This window comes from Narcine bancroftii, unplaced genomic scaffold (assembly GCF_036971445.1).
Source record: "Narcine bancroftii isolate sNarBan1 unplaced genomic scaffold, sNarBan1.hap1 Scaffold_1066, whole genome shotgun sequence".
Classification (NCBI taxonomy): domain Eukaryota; kingdom Metazoa; phylum Chordata; class Chondrichthyes; order Torpediniformes; family Narcinidae; genus Narcine; species Narcine bancroftii.
Window position 1 is genome coordinate 51,516 of NW_027211824.1, and position 18,340 is coordinate 69,855.

The 18,340-nt window shown below is 46.0% G+C and overlaps 1 long non-coding RNA gene across 2 annotated transcripts in view; it reads left to right on the plus strand.

Moving 5' to 3' along the window:
• LOC138750218 (uncharacterized) overlaps positions 1-18,340 on the plus strand; it is a 34,558-nt gene that overhangs the window by 2,030 nt on the left and 14,188 nt on the right. The window contains exons 1-2 of one of the 2 annotated variants that reach the window (XR_011349171.1): positions 12,998-14,129; positions 15,510-15,598. This is a non-coding gene — a long non-coding RNA (uncharacterized lncRNA). Of the gene's footprint in view, positions 1-429; positions 530-12,997; positions 14,130-15,509; positions 15,599-18,340 lie in introns of those variants that run through there. The other variant, XR_011349170.1, reaches the window with a different exon arrangement.

Consider the following 18,340-nt stretch of genomic DNA (forward strand, 5'->3'; position numbering starts at 1 on the left):
TGCCTTCGTGTTGGCTATGCCAAGCCTCCGTGCATCCCTCAGCATCTACCCCTGCAGCCTGGAATATGCCAGTCGGCAGCGGTCCTTCCCCGACATATCCGCTTGCTGAAAGACTGACAGGACACGTTTAACATAGAACATGAGAGCACAGTACAAGCACTTCAGCCCGCGATGTTGTGCCGACCGATGTATTCATACCAAAATAAAAATAACTAACCCCTTCCTCCCTCATAACCCTCTATTTTTCTTTCATCCACGTGACTCAGAGCCTCTTAAATGCCCCTAACGTTTCAGCCTTCACCACTACCCCAGTTCTAGGGCTCGTCCCATGTCCATGACCTGGTACACATACACTGCATTCCCTCCCTTTGTCACCCTCCTGCTCCCCCCACCCCGAGCCAGTAGTGAAGGTGATTTCTGTCCCAACAGGTGTGGCGGACGTCATCCAGGGAGCAGATCCGGGAGATGAACCCAAACTGCAACGAATTCAGCTTCCCGCAGATCTCTGAAAGCACGTCCGTGGGCCAAGGTGAGTGACCCGAGGTGAACCAGAGCTCCAGGGGTGGTTTGTCCTCTGGGTCCTTCCCTAATACTGTCCCCTGTCACCCACCTGGCCCTTCCCCAAAGCCCTCATCTCCCACCAGGCCTGTCCCCAAACCCCTCCCCCTGCTGAGATCATCCCCAAAATACTGTCAGGCCTGTCAACAAAGCCCCTATTCCCCACTGGGCCCATCCCCAATGCTCCACCCATTGCTTGGACCGTCTCCAGAGCTCCTGTCTCCCACCAGGGCTTTCAACAAGCCCCTGTCCCACAACATGCCCAGCCAAAAGTCCCTGTCCCCGTCCCCCACGCCAATTCACCTGTATCCAAAGGCCCAACATCAGGTCTGTCCTCCCACCAGACCAGTTCCCTCACTGGGACCCTCTCCAATCGATTACCCATCACAACTACCCCACCAAAGTTCTTTAACCTTCCCCTTCCCCCACCCACAGGCCTTGGTATCTGAGCTGCTCCTAGGACCCCTAGACAGTGGAGATGTGGGGAGGGCAGTGCTCCATCTCCTTCCCGTTGACAGTGTCCCATACCTTCACAAAGCTGGGGAATCCCCTGACCCTTGGCACACAGATATCTATCCCATCTGAGCCAGTCCTCTCTCTCTCTCTCTCTCTCTCCCCCCACCATCCTGGAGAATGTGGCCCAGTTCAGCTAGCTGCTACAGTACACACTGCCCTTCACCTCTTCCCCAGGACTTCTGCTCCCACTTGTCCTTCAACGAGCTGTGTGCCCACAGCCAGGAGTTTCCCCCTCCTAGTTAACCTTGGCCCTGTGGGTGAGTGGGTGGGACATGACAAGGGTTTGTAGGTGGTGGAATTGGGGTAAGAAAGTTTGGGTGAGACCTGGGAAAGAGAACGGTGATAATCCGGCCGGTGTGAGGCATTGAAGACGGAGTCAATGGGCAGTCCCCTGCCGGGTCCATCCCCCAGCATGTCTATCTCCAAAACTGACATCGCCAGGTCCATCCTCAATATCATCCCCTGCCGGGTCCATCCACAATCCCGTCCCCTGCTGGGTCCAACCCCAAAACCGTCCCCCGCTGAATCTGTCCCCAATACCGTCCCCCGCCGGGTCCATCCCCAATTCTGTGCACGCCGGGTCCATCCAAAATCCCGTCTCCCTCCGAGTCCATCCCCAATCCCACCCCCCGCTGGGTCCATCCCCAATCTTGTCCCCCACTGGGTCCAACCCCAATACCGTCCCCTACCTGATCCATCCCAATAACATCCCCCACCGGATCCATTCCCAAACACATCCCCGCCGGGTCCATCAACAGCCCATCTCCTGCTGAGTCCATCCCCAATGCCATTCCCAACTTGGTCTGTCACTAATTCTTTTGCCCGACAGGTCCTCCGACAAACCCACTGGTCTCTCCCCAAAGCCCCTGACCCCCACCAGGTCCATTTCCAAAGCCATTGTCCCCCACCGGCTGGTCCCCAAAGCTCCTGCCTCCCCACGGGATCTGTCCTGAAGCCCCAGCCCTCATGTCTGTCATGTCTGTCCTCCCACTGGACCGATCCTCTCGATCACCATTCAGAACTACCCCTCCCCAATTCCCAAACCTCCCCCTTCCCCCACTGACAGGCCTTGGAACCTGAGCTGCTCCTGAGACCCCCATTTGGTGGTGATGTGGGGAGGGCAGTGGTCCAGTCTCCTTGCCGGTGGCAGTGTCCCAGACACTCATGGAAAGTAGGAGGAAGAACCCTGGGAATAATTGAGAGTGGCGAGGTTAGTGCCGCGGTTAGAAAAACGCTGATAAGGGGCCAGCGAGCCGGGAATTCCCTGACCCTTGGCACCGGGACATCTGTCCCATCTGAGCCAGTTCTCTCTCTCCCCCCACCCTGGAGGCTGTGACCCTGTGTAGCTGGCTGCTACAGTACACACTGCCCTTCACCTCTTGCCCCAGGACTCCTGCTCTCACTTGTCCTTCGACAAGCTTTGTGACTACAGGCTGGACCTTCCCCCACCTTGCTACCCTTGGCCCTGTGGGCGAGTGGGTGGGCCATGACGAGGGGGTTGTAGGTGGTGGAATTGGGCAAGAAAATTTGGGTGAGAGCCAGGAGAGACTGGTGATCATCTGTCCAGGGAGAGGCATTAGGGACAGAGTCACTGGGCAGGGGTCAGAGTCTCAGGGAAACATGGGCACTGGAATTGGAAGCAATCACAGCTCATGGAAAGTAGGAGGAATAACCCTGGGAATAATTGAGAGTGGCGAGGTTAGTGCCGCGGTTAGAAAAACGCTGATAAGGGGCCAGCGAGCCGGGTTCAAATTTGACACTGTCTCTGGGGAGTTGTACATTCTTCCTGTGTCTGCGTGCATTTCCACAAGTTGCTCCTGGTCCTTCCACCATTTAAAACATACCGGGGTTTGTAGGTCATTGGTGTAATTGAGTGGTTGTGGCTCAGAGGCTGAAAGGACCTGTTCCCGGGCTGCATGTGTCAATCTAAAATTTCCATCTAAAATGATAGTCCAGCCTGTCATGAATTATTTAAGGATTCAACTCAAAAGTGTGGACAAGATAGACAACTCCGAAACCATCCTTTTGGCCCTTCTTTTCTGATGGCCAAGCTGCTTGCAAACAGTCCATATCCCTCTCATCCTTTTCATTCCACGGACCCATTCAACTCGCATTGCATTGTCAATCTCACGGCCTGTTGGAAGAAGTTATTTCCCTGTCTGGCAGCCTAATTTTGTTCCTCCATATCTCCTTCCTGATGGTAGTGGGTCAAAGATGCTGTGTGCTGGATGTCTGCGGGTCTATTTACAGGCCCCATCCCTGTACAATCAGAGGCTCCTTGTCTCGAAGTCCCATGCATGTGGCCTCTCACTCAGCAATCCCTCGTCGGTACACAACTACCCCCTCCTTACCTACCTCTACCAGCCCTTAGAATTCTCATGACAGTTCCAGGCACCTGTTATGTCGACCCTTGCTGACCCGCGCCAGCTCTAATTTGGACACTGCCTCACCTAAAATATTGGAATAACCAGCGCCTTCTACCCTCGAGAGCCCGAGGGAATCCGCACCCTCAGCAGTGTCCTGCTGGTGCACCATCGAATGCCCTCCATCCCCCTTCCACAGGTTCCCTGCTGTTATCAGGCTCCTGTATGGACCCCACCCTGGCAAAACTACCCATATTTTCACTGATCCCTCTGTAATTCAACATTCCGTCCAGGGGTCAGCGTTGTATTGTGGGACTGGTGGAGAACAAAGCACCAATATCAGGAGACAGGGAGCAATGTAGAGACCCCCAGCTCTGTGAGATGGGGAACATTGCAGAGACTCCCAACTCCAGGAGACAGGGACTAGCACAGAGACCCACAGTTCTGGGAGAACGGCTGAGTTGTACACAAGTCTGGAAGTGGCTGGGCCCAGAAGTATACAATGCTATTTTCCAGGGTAAACTGGAACAAACGCGAGGCAATGCACTTTGGTAAATTAGTCCGCTGTCCTCTTCACAGTCAGATCTGACTACCTGAAGGTGTCGGGGAACTGGCTTGGAGGGGCCAAGGCATGCAACAAGAATTGGTCAGAGCCGATTGTAAAGGTCCACCAGAAATTGGGTGTGTGGGAATGACATTCCCTCTCAGAAATGGGGAAGAACCTGGTTATCAGGTGCAAGGTGCTCTCGGTACTGCCGCATGTGATGCAGGCGTGGCCCATCCCACATACCTCTGCCCTGGCGATTACCAGAGCAGTTTCCCTCTTCATGTGGGGATCCAAAATGGATGGAGTGGGAAGGAGATCCATGTACGTCACCAGACTATGGTGTTATGAGCCCAAAGGACCCCAAAACCCAGCAGCAATAGACATTCACCAAGACAAGTCGTTATTTAAAAATAAGTTGTTTTATTTATCTTTTAATATGAAAACAGAATCAAACTTTAACTTATCTCTATTAACCTAACTAACCTTAATCGCCTTCTAAGTCTAAGTGCCCGTGTATGATGTGTGTGTAAATTTAAGAAAAGTTATTTGGTTTACAGTTCAATCTCACTTCTCATTCTTCTAAGTTCATTGGTTGTAGGCAATTCTAATACTGTGCACACAATTGAACATGTATAAAGTTCATCAGGCTTTGCCACTCAAGAAAGTTCCGTAGGGTTTGCAGAGAGAGATTTGTTGTTCCAGGATTTCCACAACTGAGCTACCACCATTAGTCACCACAATGTCTCGCTGATAAAACTTGGCCCATCAGGGTTTCCAAATGATAACCTCTTTCTTTCAGGCTACCACAGTGTTCCTTCCTGTTGCACTTATTCCGAGAGAAACATCAGACAGATAGCACTTCCAGCCATCCGCCACTCTTGAGATTTCTGTTTCCTACAATATTCTCCTGGCTTGCACTGTTCAACTGCTTTCAATGCCATGCCCACTCTGGCTGAGAGAGCTTGTTTAACCCCTTTCTCTCTCTCTCTCACTCCAACTGAGATTGCATGTGACTCTCTCACTTGAAAACCACCCCCCCCCCCACCTTTTTCAGAAAACAACAGAAGTTATCCTTCTTTGTCAAGCTGTTGTCTTAGCTAAACAAAACCCAGGGGTGACCTTTCTTTCAGCACTTTGTAGATATTCAACCAGCCAGCCTGTCTCCAAACCAAAACAATGGTCTAGTTATTTCATGACCTCATTTCAATTTGCAGCTACTTGTGAAATGTGCATAGCATTCTCCATAGTTTCTGTGATGTAACTGAATATGAATTCTTCAGTATTTCAAATAAAATATGTTTTAAAATGTGTGTATGTCTTTAACCTACTCTAATTTTACCAGATTCTCCCAAATATATATTCCATGACAATGGGGTTAAGGGCGTAACCAATGTGGCCTTCATCGTGTGAGGTTGCATCAGACTGAGCATGGAAACTAAGTACAAGGGCATCGAGTGCCGCTATGAACCAAGGATCTACCTGTCTCAGATGTTCTGAAAGATTGGTGCAATGTTCCAGTCAGCTAGACTTTGCCACATCACCTTTGTGGAAAAGTTTTCATAGACAAACATTTTGACCACAAAGCCATCAGGTAGTGGTCAGCACGGAATTCCTGCTGACACAGAGATACCAGGACTTGATGGATAATGCGGGGTGATCCTCTGAGCAGAGAATCCAGAGACAGACAACCAGACCTCCCTCTGGTTAAGGAGAGTGAGGCCATCACGGACAAGGAGTGTGGCCTGAAGGACCAGGTCAAGGAACATGAGCTGTAGCTCGATGACCTTACTCTGGTTAGGGAAAATGAGGCTATCGTAGACAAGAGCTACAGGCAGGTGGTCGCCCAGGGGCTCACGGGATGAGGGGAAGTGGGTTACCGTTAGGAGGAGGAAAGGAAGGGGGCAAATTCATGTGCAAGCACCCGAGTCTGTAATCTTCAGAAATCAGTACTCCACCTTGAATACTGAGGAGGGGGATAGTCAGACCATGGTGGGCAGAGGTGTGGTGTCAACCTCTGTAGGGAAAAAAGAAAAAGGGCAAGAGTTATAGGGTGAGGGTTAGTAGGATAAGGAAAGGGACAAGTTTAAATAATTTGAGGGAAGAAAAGCAGGAAGTCGTAAACAGATGTTGCAGTGAAAATTGTGAGAATAGTAGAAAGGAGGATATTCAGAAGGTAGGATGTAGGAGATCCCTGAGTTGTATTTATTTTAATGTGAGGAGCGTAGTAAGGAAGCTGGATGAGCTAAAGGTGTGGATTGACATGCGGCATTATGATGTTGTGGCCATTAGCGAGACGTGGTTGAAAGAAGGTTGTGACTGGCAGTTGAATGTTCCAGGATTTCACTGCTTGAGATGTGACAGAGTTGGTGGATTAAGAGGGGGGAGGTGTGGCATTAAATGTCAGGGAGGATATTACAGCAATGCTGAGGCAAGGTAGACTGGAGGGCTCGTCAAGAGAGGCAGTGTGGGTAGAGCTGAAAAATAAGAAGGGTGAGGTTACTATTATGGGGGTATATTATGAGCCTCCAAATGGAGAAAGGGAGCTAGGAGAGTTAATGTGCAAATAGGTGAGATATGCAAGTGAAATAGGGTGGTGTTGGTTGGGAATTTCAATTTTCCAAACATCAATTGGGAAACGCAGTCAGTAAAAGGGCAGGATGGCTAAGCATTGTGTTCAGGATTGCTTTCTGCAGCAATATGTTGAGACGCCAATTAGAGGGGGAGCAGTGTTCGATCTGTTGTTTACGAATGCAATGAGGCAGGTGACAGAGGTGTGCGTTAGGGAGAACTGCGGATCCAGTGATCATGGGTCCATTAGCTTTAGCTTAATGATGGAAAGGGATAGGTCGGGTCCGAGGTTGATGGTCTTCGAGTAGGGGAAGGCCAGATTTGGAGAAATGAGAAGGGATTTGCAGAGAGTTGTGTGGGTTGAACTTTTTCCTGGAAAGGATGTAGAGAAAATTTGGGGGACATTTAGTGGTGAGATTTTGAGAGTACAGGATCTTTATGTTCCAATTAGGCCAAAGGGGAAGACTAAAGGTTTGAGGGAGCCATAGTTTTCTGTTGAAATTAAGAAGTTGGTACGGGACAAGAGGTAGACCTACACCAAATACAAAAAACAAGGGATTGAGCAGATAGGTAAAAAGGGATGTGTCTATAGCTAATAAGGCGAAGGTGAATCCTCAGGGTTTGTTCACATATGTGAACAGTAAAAGGAGGGTTAAACATAGAATAGGTCGACTGGATGATGGGACCAGTGAACTATGTCAGGAACCGTATGAGATGGAGAAATATTGAACAAATTTTTCTCATCTGTATTCACGAGGGAAACGGACATTGGGCTATACAAGATCAGAGAGGTAAATGGTTTAGTTATGGAAAGGATAGGGATTAGTAAAGCGAGAGATTTGGAGCTTCTGGGGTCAATTAAGGTGGATAAGTCTCATGGTCCTGATGGGATTTTTCGCCGGACTTTAAGCGAGGTCAGGGAACAAATAGCAGGGGCACTGACAGCGATTTTTCAAATTTCACTGGAGGAGGGTGTGGTGCCGCGGGATTGGAGGGTTGCAAATGTAGTTCTGTTGTTCAAAAAAGGCAGTAGGTGTAGGCCAAGTAATTATCGGCCAGTAAGTTTGAGTTCGGTGGTGGGGATGGTTATGGAGGGTATTCTTCGAGATAGTATGTACAAATATCTGGATAGGCAGGGATTGATTGGGAGCACCCAGCATGTGTTAGTGAAGGGAAAATCATGTTTGATGAATCTTGTTGAGTTTTTTGAAGAGGTGATAAGAAATGTGGATGAAGGTAGGGCGGTTGACAAGATCTATTTAAATTTTAGTAAAGCTTTTGATAATGTACTGCATGTAAGGTTAGTTAGGAAGGTTCATCACTATGGATTAATAGATAGTGAGATGGATTCAGAGGTGGCTGGGAGAAAGACAGCAGAGAGTCATGGTGGACAACTCTCTATTAGGATGGAAGCCTGTGACGAGCAGTGTGCCTCAGGGATTGGTGCTGCGTCCCCTGTTGTTTATCATTTATATTCATGATTTGGATGAGGGGATGGCGAACTGGGAAAGCAAATATGCAGACGATACAAAAATAGGGGGAGTTGTGGATGGTGAGGAAGGTTTTCTTGGATTACAGGATTTGGTTTGTTTTGAAAAGTGAACTGAAAGATGGAAGATGGAATTTAATGTTGACAAGTTAGAGGTGCTGCATTCCGGAAAAAATAACCAAAATAGGACCTATGCAGTTAAGGGGAGGGGGTCGAGGAATGCAGAGGAACAGGGATCTTGGAGTTATGGTACAGAGTTCACTGAAGGTGGATTCCCAGGTAGACATGGTAGTTAAGAAGACATATGGTCTGCTGGCCTTCATAAATCATAGTGTAGGGTGTAGGAGCTGGGAGGTGATGCTTCAGCTGTTAAAGGCATTGGTAAGGCCAGGTTTGGAGTACTGTAAGCTCACACCAAGACACAAGAGCAACTTATCCGTGAACCACTCTTTGCAGACGATGCTGCTTTAGTTGCCCATTCAGAGCCAGCTCTCCAGCGCATGACGTCCTGTTTTGCGGAAACTGCCAAAATGTTTGGCCTGGAAGTCAGCCTGAAGAAAACTGAGGTCCTCCATCAGCCAACTCCCCACCATGACTACCAGCCCCCCCCCCCCCCCACATTTCCATCGGCTACACAAAACTCAAAACGGTCAACTAGTTTACCTATCTCGGCTACACCATTTCATCGGATGCAAGGATAGACAACGAGATAGAAAACTGACTCGCCAAGGCAAATAGCGCCTTTGGAAGACTACACAAAAGTGTCTGGAAAAACAACCAACTGAAAAACCTCACAAAGATTAGCGTATACAGAGCTGTTGTCATACCCACACTCCTGTTCGGCTCCGAATCATGGGTCCTCTACCGACATCACTTATGGCTCCTAGAACGCTTCCACCAGTGTTGTCTCTGCTGCATCCTCAATATTCATTGGAGCAACTTCATCTCCAACATCAAAGAACTCGAGATGGCAGAGGCCGACAGCATCGAATCCACGCTGTTGAAGATCCAACTGTGCTGGGTAGGTCACTTCTCCAGAAAGGAGGACCATCGCCTCCCCAAGATCGTGTTATATGGCGAGCTCTCCACTGGCCACCGAGACAGAGGTGCACCAAAGAAGAGGTACAAGGACTGCCTAAAGAAATCTCTTGGTGCCTGCCACATTGACCACCGCCAGTATGCTGATATCGCCTCAAATCATGCATCTTGGTGCCTCACAGTTCGGCGGGCAGCAACCTCCTTTGAAGAAGTCCGCAGAGCCCACCTCACTGACAAAAGACAAAGGAGGAAAAACCCAACACCCAACCACAACCAACCAATTTTCCCTTGCAACCGCTGCAACCATGTCAGCCTGTCCCGCATCAGACTTGTCAGCCGCAAACGAGCCTGCAGCTGATGTGGACATTACCCCTCCATAAATCTTCATCCGCGAAGCCAAGCCAAAGAAAGAGTGCAGGAGCTGGGAGGTGATGCTGCAGCTGTTAAAGGCATTGGTGAGGTCAGGTTTGGAGTATTGTGCTCAGTTCTAGTCTCCGAACTATAGGAAGGATACAAATAAGGTGGAGAGTGTGCAGAGAAGATTTACAAGGATGTTGCCTGGTTTACAGCATCTGGATTACAGGGAGAGATTAAGGAGACTGGGACTTTATTCATTGGAATGTCGACGACTGAGAGGGGACTTGATGGAGGTATTTAAAATTATGAAAGGAATAGATAGACTAGACATAAACAGACTCATTCCCCTGAGGATAGGGAAGGTTGGAACAAGAGGCCATGAGTTAAGGGTAAGAGGGCAAAACTTTAGGAGAAATATTAGAGGATGCTTCTTCACTCAGAGACTGGTGGCAGAATGGAATGTTCTTCCGAATGAGATAGTTGCAGCAGGGTCCTTTCTGTCATTTAAGAGAAGGTTGGATGTGTACATGGAGGTGAAGGGGTTGGTGGGATATTGGCGGAGAATGGGAGGATTGAGCTAGTGGAGTTGTTCTAGTGAACCGTTGCGAAGTCAAAAGGCTGACATGGCCTGTTTCTGCTCTGTAAATGGTTATGTGGTTACATGGTGGCACAGTTTTGCATTTCAATGTCCCATCCCTCGTTACAAATCTCTCTGCTCTCCATGTTAGTGCTGCACATTTCTTCACTGCTGCTGTTGCTAGACTCAGAAAGTTTGTTTGATATTTATCCAACTTCAGTTTTGTATCTGCTTCATAAAGTTGACCAAGCACAAATATTCTTGTGTCTTTTTGATTTTTTATCTTCATAATTTGTCCTAATAATATACTGAAATCCTTCCAAAATTCTTCCACTTTTACACAGATCCAAACCGAATGGAAAAAAAAATCCCGATCACCTGATTACATTGAAAACATTTCTCGGAATAATTGGAGATAAGTCCATTTAATTTATATGGAGTAAAGCAGAATTGATGTAGACAATTGTACTTTTATAATTGACATAAATCATATTTATAACACTCTTGAAACAATCTTGACCCTCTTTCTTCTTGAATTTGTATATTTCAATCTTCTTTCCACCTTTGTTTCGATTAATATAAATCCTTTTCCCCATATTATATTTGATGTCTATAAAATCTTCTTCCCACAAATTTAATATTCTATTCCCTCTGTTCATAGGCAATAACACATTTTTACTCACTGGTGTTTTTCTTGAGATCCCTACCTTTTTTCCATAAACCTACATTAATTTCTTGCCACATTCTGATCGGATCTATCTGTCTTTTTTTCTAGTAATTTGACTCTCCATTTACTGATAAAATACTTTGCTTCCCCTCCTTCATTGTTGTCGGGTTCATGTGGGTCCCAAACGTTAAGAATCAGACCAAAGCGGAGGTACAAAGCACACTTTTATATCGGGGATGGAAACATGACAACAGGGTCGATATGTTAGGCAAACCTCTATACACAGAGTACGCAGGGAGTAAATATACACTTCTAATTAGGAGGGAGAAACCGACAGAGCTTGGGGGAAATTACATGAACTTACACATTCAACATTCAGGATCAAGGTGATACTGTGAGCTCCCACCCCTTGACCGATATGGACACGGCTCTTCCTCGCTGACCTCGAGACTCACCCCAACCCAGTGTGGAAGGTGCTACTTCCTAGCCACAATGAGTTGAAAGAGGCAGAACAAAGGGGGACATGGTTCTTTATAGTTCTGGGGGACTGTGCTGGGAGGGCCGATCACTCGGGAAAGGCTGGGCCCCATTGACTGCTGTGGCCAATGCTCGAAGCCAAGTTCAGGGGCTCGGCAGGGGTCAGTCGAGGTGATTCACCTGGGCCAATTGGGTGAAGGTCAGGGCTGAGTCTGGCCAGGCTGCCTGGACTGCAGCTCCTGGTGGTTTAGGTGGGGCAATTGGGTGAAGGTCAGGGCTGAGTCTAGCCGGGCTGCCTGGACTGCAGCTCCTGGTGATTTAGGTGGGCCAATCGCAAGGGTCACCTTGATGGCTTGGAGTGAGTCTTTGACCTGGATTGACAGGTAGTATGTCCACCGAACAGGAGTACAGCAGCGCCACCAGGTGGTGGACACTACCTCTCCATGACAATCCACCCCTTCGGAAGACATGCTGCTTGCCAATAAAGTGCGACAGGTAATAAGAAGGTCAAACGGGGCAATGCAAAGGTGCCTATAAATTGACAATCACATCATGGAATAACTATAGCTATGATAACAAAAATAAGTGCAATCCCCCAATGAACGATAGTCACCCAAATGCCCCTCGTGGAGCCAAATGGCCCCCAGGGTCCCCATGAGGTGGTGATGCTGGTGGATCTGGTCCTTGGATTTTTGAATTTTGGCCACTGAGTCCCGAATGTGGTCAGTCAGCTGGGTGATGTTAGAGGATTCCTTGGGAATGTTGCTGCGGCCCTCCTGGCCAATGACAGCACAGCTGCCAGCAAGTAGTCCAGGACCATCCGATTTGGCATTGCCACTATACGTCTCTCCTTCAGCTCCACAACTCTTCAGGTCAGGGTGTCCTTTGTTTGGTGCAGGGACACTGCTGTCTCATTGGCCAACATCTCCAGGAGGGTGGCCAACCAGGTCATTTCGTTGGAGAGCCATGCGGTGCCATATTTGCGGAAGGCGATCATCCAGAACAGTTCAGCTGCAGTAAAGGCCCTCTTGTTGCAGTGGTTGCCAAAGGCTGGGTGCTCCCCTAGGTCATCGAGAGAGTGGATGTAGGGCACCTCGTATGTGGGGAAATGGCAGCCCTACCAGGTGGTAGGAAGCCAGGGGTAGGCACTGTGGCCGCCTACCCAGTGGGTGCCATTCAAGGTCCAGGGGCTCCCCAGCTTGGTGACATCAGTGGAGGTGGTGAGTGCAGAGCCCGGGTACCCTCTGTGCCGGTCATCACTGTTGCCGACTGGGAGGGTGGAGGTGTGTCTGTGGGGGAGTCTGCACCAACACTTCTTTGGTCTATGGATGAGTAGTGGGATGATGCGGAGTGTCGGGACTCGAGTGGTGGTCCACTTTTAGGCAGAAAAAGATATCCTTTCCATAGTCATTTTTTTTAACTTTATTTAAAATTTTATGACATGAATAAAATAAAAATTATATTTAAAAAAATAATAAAAGATAAGATAATAAAAATTAGAATACTACATCGTTAAACTACACAAATTAACCCCCCCCCCAATAATTATAACACAACATTAATCATCTAATTTAAAATTAGTCCAACCCCCCCAAAAAAAGAGTGAAGAATTAATTAACAATGTTGTAAATAAAATAGAAAAAACCCCACTTACAAAAAAAGGATAAAACTTAACAACAAAAAAATTACTAACAACAAAAAAAAATATCAATACTAAAATAATACCCTTAAACATATATTTAAATCAAACATAATACATGTATTTAACAAATGAAATCCACTTTAAAACTAAGTTCAAATATTAAAATCATATATCAACCACATACCTGTTATACAAAAAATCATAATTAATAATACATAAATACAGAATTTCCATTAATACCAAGTTTCCTTTATAATTCATCGAGAGAACAAAAGCATCCTTTAGAAAAACAATCAGATAAACTTTTTATTCCCTTCCCCTCCCCTTATATAAAAAAATAAAAAAGTTCAAACTCTTAAAAAAATTCTCCATATGCTTCATTTATAACATCTTCAAAATTCTCTATCGAAATTAACTTAATTTTATTAAACTCTTCTCCCTCAATGTATTTGTACTTAATTTTCTTCTTTTTCTTCTTATCACCTTTCCCCTCATCTTCCTCTTCATCTAATTCAACATCCTCAATTTTTGACTTTTATCTTCTGTGACATCATCCTCTTAAAAAAGAAAGAAAAAAGAGAAAACGTCCCCAAAAAAAGAGAAAAAAAGGAGAGAAAAAAAACCTCCTAATTCCCTCTCAAATACAATCAGAAAACAAAAAGAGTTAAAAAAATATTTATTTTAAAAAATAATAAAAACCTTCACTTCTTAACCCAAAAATTAAAAAGAAAAAAAAAACAGGTCGGAGGTCACAACTACCTCCTCCTGTTTAAACCGTCCAAAGAGGTAACTCCCCCAAAATATTGGGTGTGAGATAACTCACAGGTAGCTGATGACTTCTGGAAACTAGTGCCCACCCAGTTCCCTCTACCAACTCCCATTTCATTAAACTATCATCATTATTTAAACTATTTAAACTCTTCTCAAAAATAGAAGATAAAAGATTTATTTTTTTAAATCAACGTTACCATTTCTATCACCATTGCTTTCATTTCCTTTAAAAAACTGGATCCCACCTTACATCTCTACTCTCTTTGGAGACCTTGAAGGACTACATCGTTCCTGAAACTGCATGATTGGTAGAGACTGAGCAAAGTCCATAACCTCTTTAGGATTGTCAAAGAACTTTGGCTAATTTCCATCCTAAAAAATCTTCAGTACCGCAGAATACCTGAATGTTGCCTTATGTCTTTTTTTCCACAACTGTTCTTTCACAGAATTAAATTCGCATCGTTGAAACATAATTTCTTGACTCAAATCTTGATAGAAGAAAACAGGATTATTCTGAACGATCAAAGGAGATCTACTTTGCTGGGCATTTCTAATAGCCGTACGTAAAATTGTCTCTCTGTCACAGTAGTTTAAACAACAGATCAAAACAGATCTTGGATTCTGTCCTGAAAAAGATTTTTTTCTTAAAACTCTATAAGCACATTCTAGTATTAAACCTTCAGGGAATTTATCCTGTCCTAACACTCGTGGAATCCATTCAGTAAAAAATTTTCTTGGATCTGGTCCTTCTATGCCTTCTGGCAAACCAACAATTTTCACATTGTTCCGTCTAGATTGATTCTCCAAATAATCAAACTTTTTTGCTAAATTTTTATTTTGGATCTGCAATGTTTCAATTATTCTATTTTCATCTTGCAGTTGATCCTGTGCATCGACTAAACCTTGATCACGCATTTCAAATCTTTCAATGGTTTCAAGCTTAAAAGGTCCATTAATGACTTCCGCCATTGCATTAATCTTGGAAATAAACAGGTTCACAAAATTAGCTAAGTGACTCGATACAGAATATATCTTATCTTCAAGATCCTTAACAGACATTTCAACAGAAGTAGATTCAGGCATAATGGGGTCTTAGAGACCACGGGATCTTCTGTCCCTTCCCTTAATTTAGTATCTTTTCTAGCAGTTTGACTTTGTATAAAAATCCCTCTCAAAGTCCCCCCAGCAATGCCAGGAGACTGAAGATCAGGGTTATCTTTAAGCCAAATCTCTTTAATCATCTTCACTGAATCAATGTCTGGAAAAACCGTTGTAATTGAAGATGCATTTTGCAGCGCCACCACTGTAGCAGTTGAATGACAGCTCTTTAACTCTCCAGCTGGTGGCGCCGCAGCTGATTCAACTGTCAAAGTCTCAGTAACAGCACTCACAGTGGCCGTTGTGTGAAATACTGGCACCCGTCCAGCCCTTTGTTCTGAAAGCTGTTGAATGCGACCTTCAGAGTGCCTCACCGGCATAAAATGGAGTTTCAATGCCAAACTCTGTACGTCTTCCTCTGGATCCATTCTACGCTGAGTCCTGGCTTCTTGTAAACAAGTAGGCTCAGACATTTTCGGAAAATGTAGTTTTTTAACAGTCTGTTGATGTTTTCTTTTACCTTTTTCTTTGCATATAAACGATTAGGCACTAATCCAACACCTCTTATTATTTATGAACTTTTAAAAGAACTTTAACGGGCACCTAAAGACAAAACAATAAATCAGAGTCAGGAGAGGTCTGGAAGGCACGTCTGTTCCCTACGCCATCTTGCCACGCCCCCTAATAAATGTAATTTCTTCACACATACCAGCCATTATTTCCTTTATACCAGCAAATTGATCATTTAAAGTTTCAAAATTTTAGGTCATAGAAGACATCATCTTTTCATTTGGTTGGATCAGTTCTGTAGACATGAGGTTGACTTCCATCCCTGTTACAGGTGCCTTGAAGTCTGGGGAAGGTGTCTGTGGTGAAACAACAGCTTTCATTGGAAAAGGAGATGTTCTGAAAGCCTAAGGCCTTCCTTCAGTGAGTCCAACTGCAGCAAGTAGTAATTCTTCCTCTTCTTCTCGAATTTCTGAGTTGTCCTCCTCCACCTCATACCTGGCAGCCCTACTGTGGTTCTGATCCAGAATTTCCTGCATGTGATAACATTCATCCATGCTGAGAGGCTCAGTAGCACGCAGGGGAGCATCTCCAGATGGGCCGCTGCATACTGTCAGTCGCCTTCCTGCTAAACCGTGCTCGCATTCGGGCACCCACCCCCCATCTCCTTAGTCAAGCCAGGCTCGGGTCAGATTCCATGCTCGCGCTCCTCCTGGCCCGCCGCCAGGCCAAAGATTTTGGCGACATCTTGCATCTCTGGATGCGCAGAGGATATGGACGTTTCTTCCTCCCAGAACGCGTGGGATACTCACGGAGCTTAATTCAAACCTGTCGGCAGCAAACTCTTAATGATGTCCCACCTTGTCCTGTGGAGCCCAGCACATATAACCATATGACAGATTACGGCACAGGCCATATCGGCCCTTTGAGTCTGTGCCAGTTCACATGAACAACTCCACTAGTTTTCCCCTCCAACACTCTGGCCACATCCCTCCAACACCCTGATATTCATGTACACATCCAACCTTCTCTTAAATGACAGAAAGGACCCTGCCGCAATTATCTCTTCTGGAAGATCATTCCATTCTGCCACCACTCTCTCAGTGAAGAAACATCCTCTAACATTCCTCCTAAAGTTTTGCCCCCTTACCCTGAACTCATGCCCTCTTGTTCCAAACTCCCCTGCCCTCAGGGGTAAGAGTCTACTCATGTCTAGTCTATCTATTCCTTTCATAATTTTGAATACCTCTATCATAACCCCCTTCAACCGTCTACGTTCCAATGAATAAAGTTGCTGTCTCCTTAATCTTTCTCTGTAATCTAGATGTTGTAAGCCACGTAACATTTTTGTAAATCTTTCCTGTACCATCTCCACCTTATCTATTTCATTCCTATATTTGGAGACCAGAACTGAAAACAATTCTCCAAACCTGGCCTCACCAATTCCTTAAACAGTGCAGCATCACTTTCCAGCTATACTCTAGTCTATGCTATGATTTACGAAGGCCAGCAGACCATATCTCAGGATAAGACCCACTGTCTTAACGTCCCTCATATGCAAGATTTTGCCTCCCATCTGCACAATTTCTGTGCTTTCTCCAAGGTTGATCTTGTCATGAGATACCATCAGATCCCATCCATAAGGAAGACATTCCTAAAACGGTGATTATTATCCCTTCTGGGCTTTTCGAATGTTTTAGGATGTGACTTAAGTTGAAGAATGGTGTTCAAACCTGCCAGCGGGTTATAGACACTTTGGACAGAGATTTAGAGTTCCCTTACATCTACTTGGATAACATCTGGTAAAAACAATCTCATCACGAATATGCTGTCCAGACCGACTATATATCATATTCAGGGTGACATTGATATTCATGAATTAGCCAGTATCCAGGCAATGGACCCCGATGTTCAGGCATACAGTATGGCCATTACTAACCTGGACATACAGCAGAGGGCAGCACAACTGGGTGGCCAACCTTACTTTGTGACATGTCTTTGGGCTACATTAGACCAATGTTTCCTGCATCTTGGAAGAAACACCTTATTGACCAGAGACACAGCTTATCTCATCCATACATCAGAACATATGTCAAGCTCATGTCAAATATATATGTATAGCATGGACTGAGAAAAGGTGTCATACAATGGGTTTGCACATGTACCTCCTGCCAGACTGCCAAAATTCAGTGCCACTCTAAGCCACCTCTTCAACATTTCCTGCCGGTATGCAGGCAGTTGGAACACGTGCATGTGGACCTGCTTGGACCATTGCCAGAATCTCAAAACATGAGATACATTCTAACAGTTGTAGAACATTTCACGCGCTGGCCAGAGGCCGTCCCGTTGCCATCCAGTGACACTGAGACAAGGGCCAGAGCATTCATCGTCAACTGGATGGCTAGATTTGGTTTTCCCACATTAATTCAGTCCGCGGAACACAATTCACCCACGTTCCCACTGGCAACTGAAGTCCACTTTTTAGGCCCGACTCACTGGTCCCAATTAGGTTGATGAGTTGCCATGCGTTCTTTTGGGAGTGCTCACAGCTCCAAAGTAAGATATGTTTGCATTGTCCGCAGAGATGGTTTATTGTACGGTCCTTACAGTTTCATGGGACATTCATTTCACAACCAACTCTGATCTGAATATCCTTCAGCAGCTTCGACATGGTATCGCTATCAGCAAAGCTTTTCCTACCCACTGGCTTGGATCCCTTTAACAGAATGTGCCCCACAACTCCTGGACGCTGATTTTGTTTTTGTGCGCAGACAGTACACAGGAGTGCTGTTACAACGACCGTATGAGAGCCTTTTCCGCGTGGTGAAGAAGGATGGATTTTAGTATACTTTGGACATTGGGGGACATTCTCAGCTGTTTAGTTTGGACAGACTGCACATGTGGATCCCGCTTCACCCATTCAGTGCCCCCATCCCAGACGATGAGGGTGTCCACCTAAGGTGCATGCAGCTGGTGTTTTTCTTTCTGGTGACGATTCTGGGGGTTGTAGCAGCTGTGAAGCGGGCCGACTGGGCTAGGTTCTTTGGCGGGCACATGAAATCATAAGGCAGACAGCTGGGTACTCATCCATTTAATTGACCGCATGCACGTGGTGCTGCGTCCCGAGGAACAGCACGTTGATCTGTGATTTCCCCTGCCGGAAGG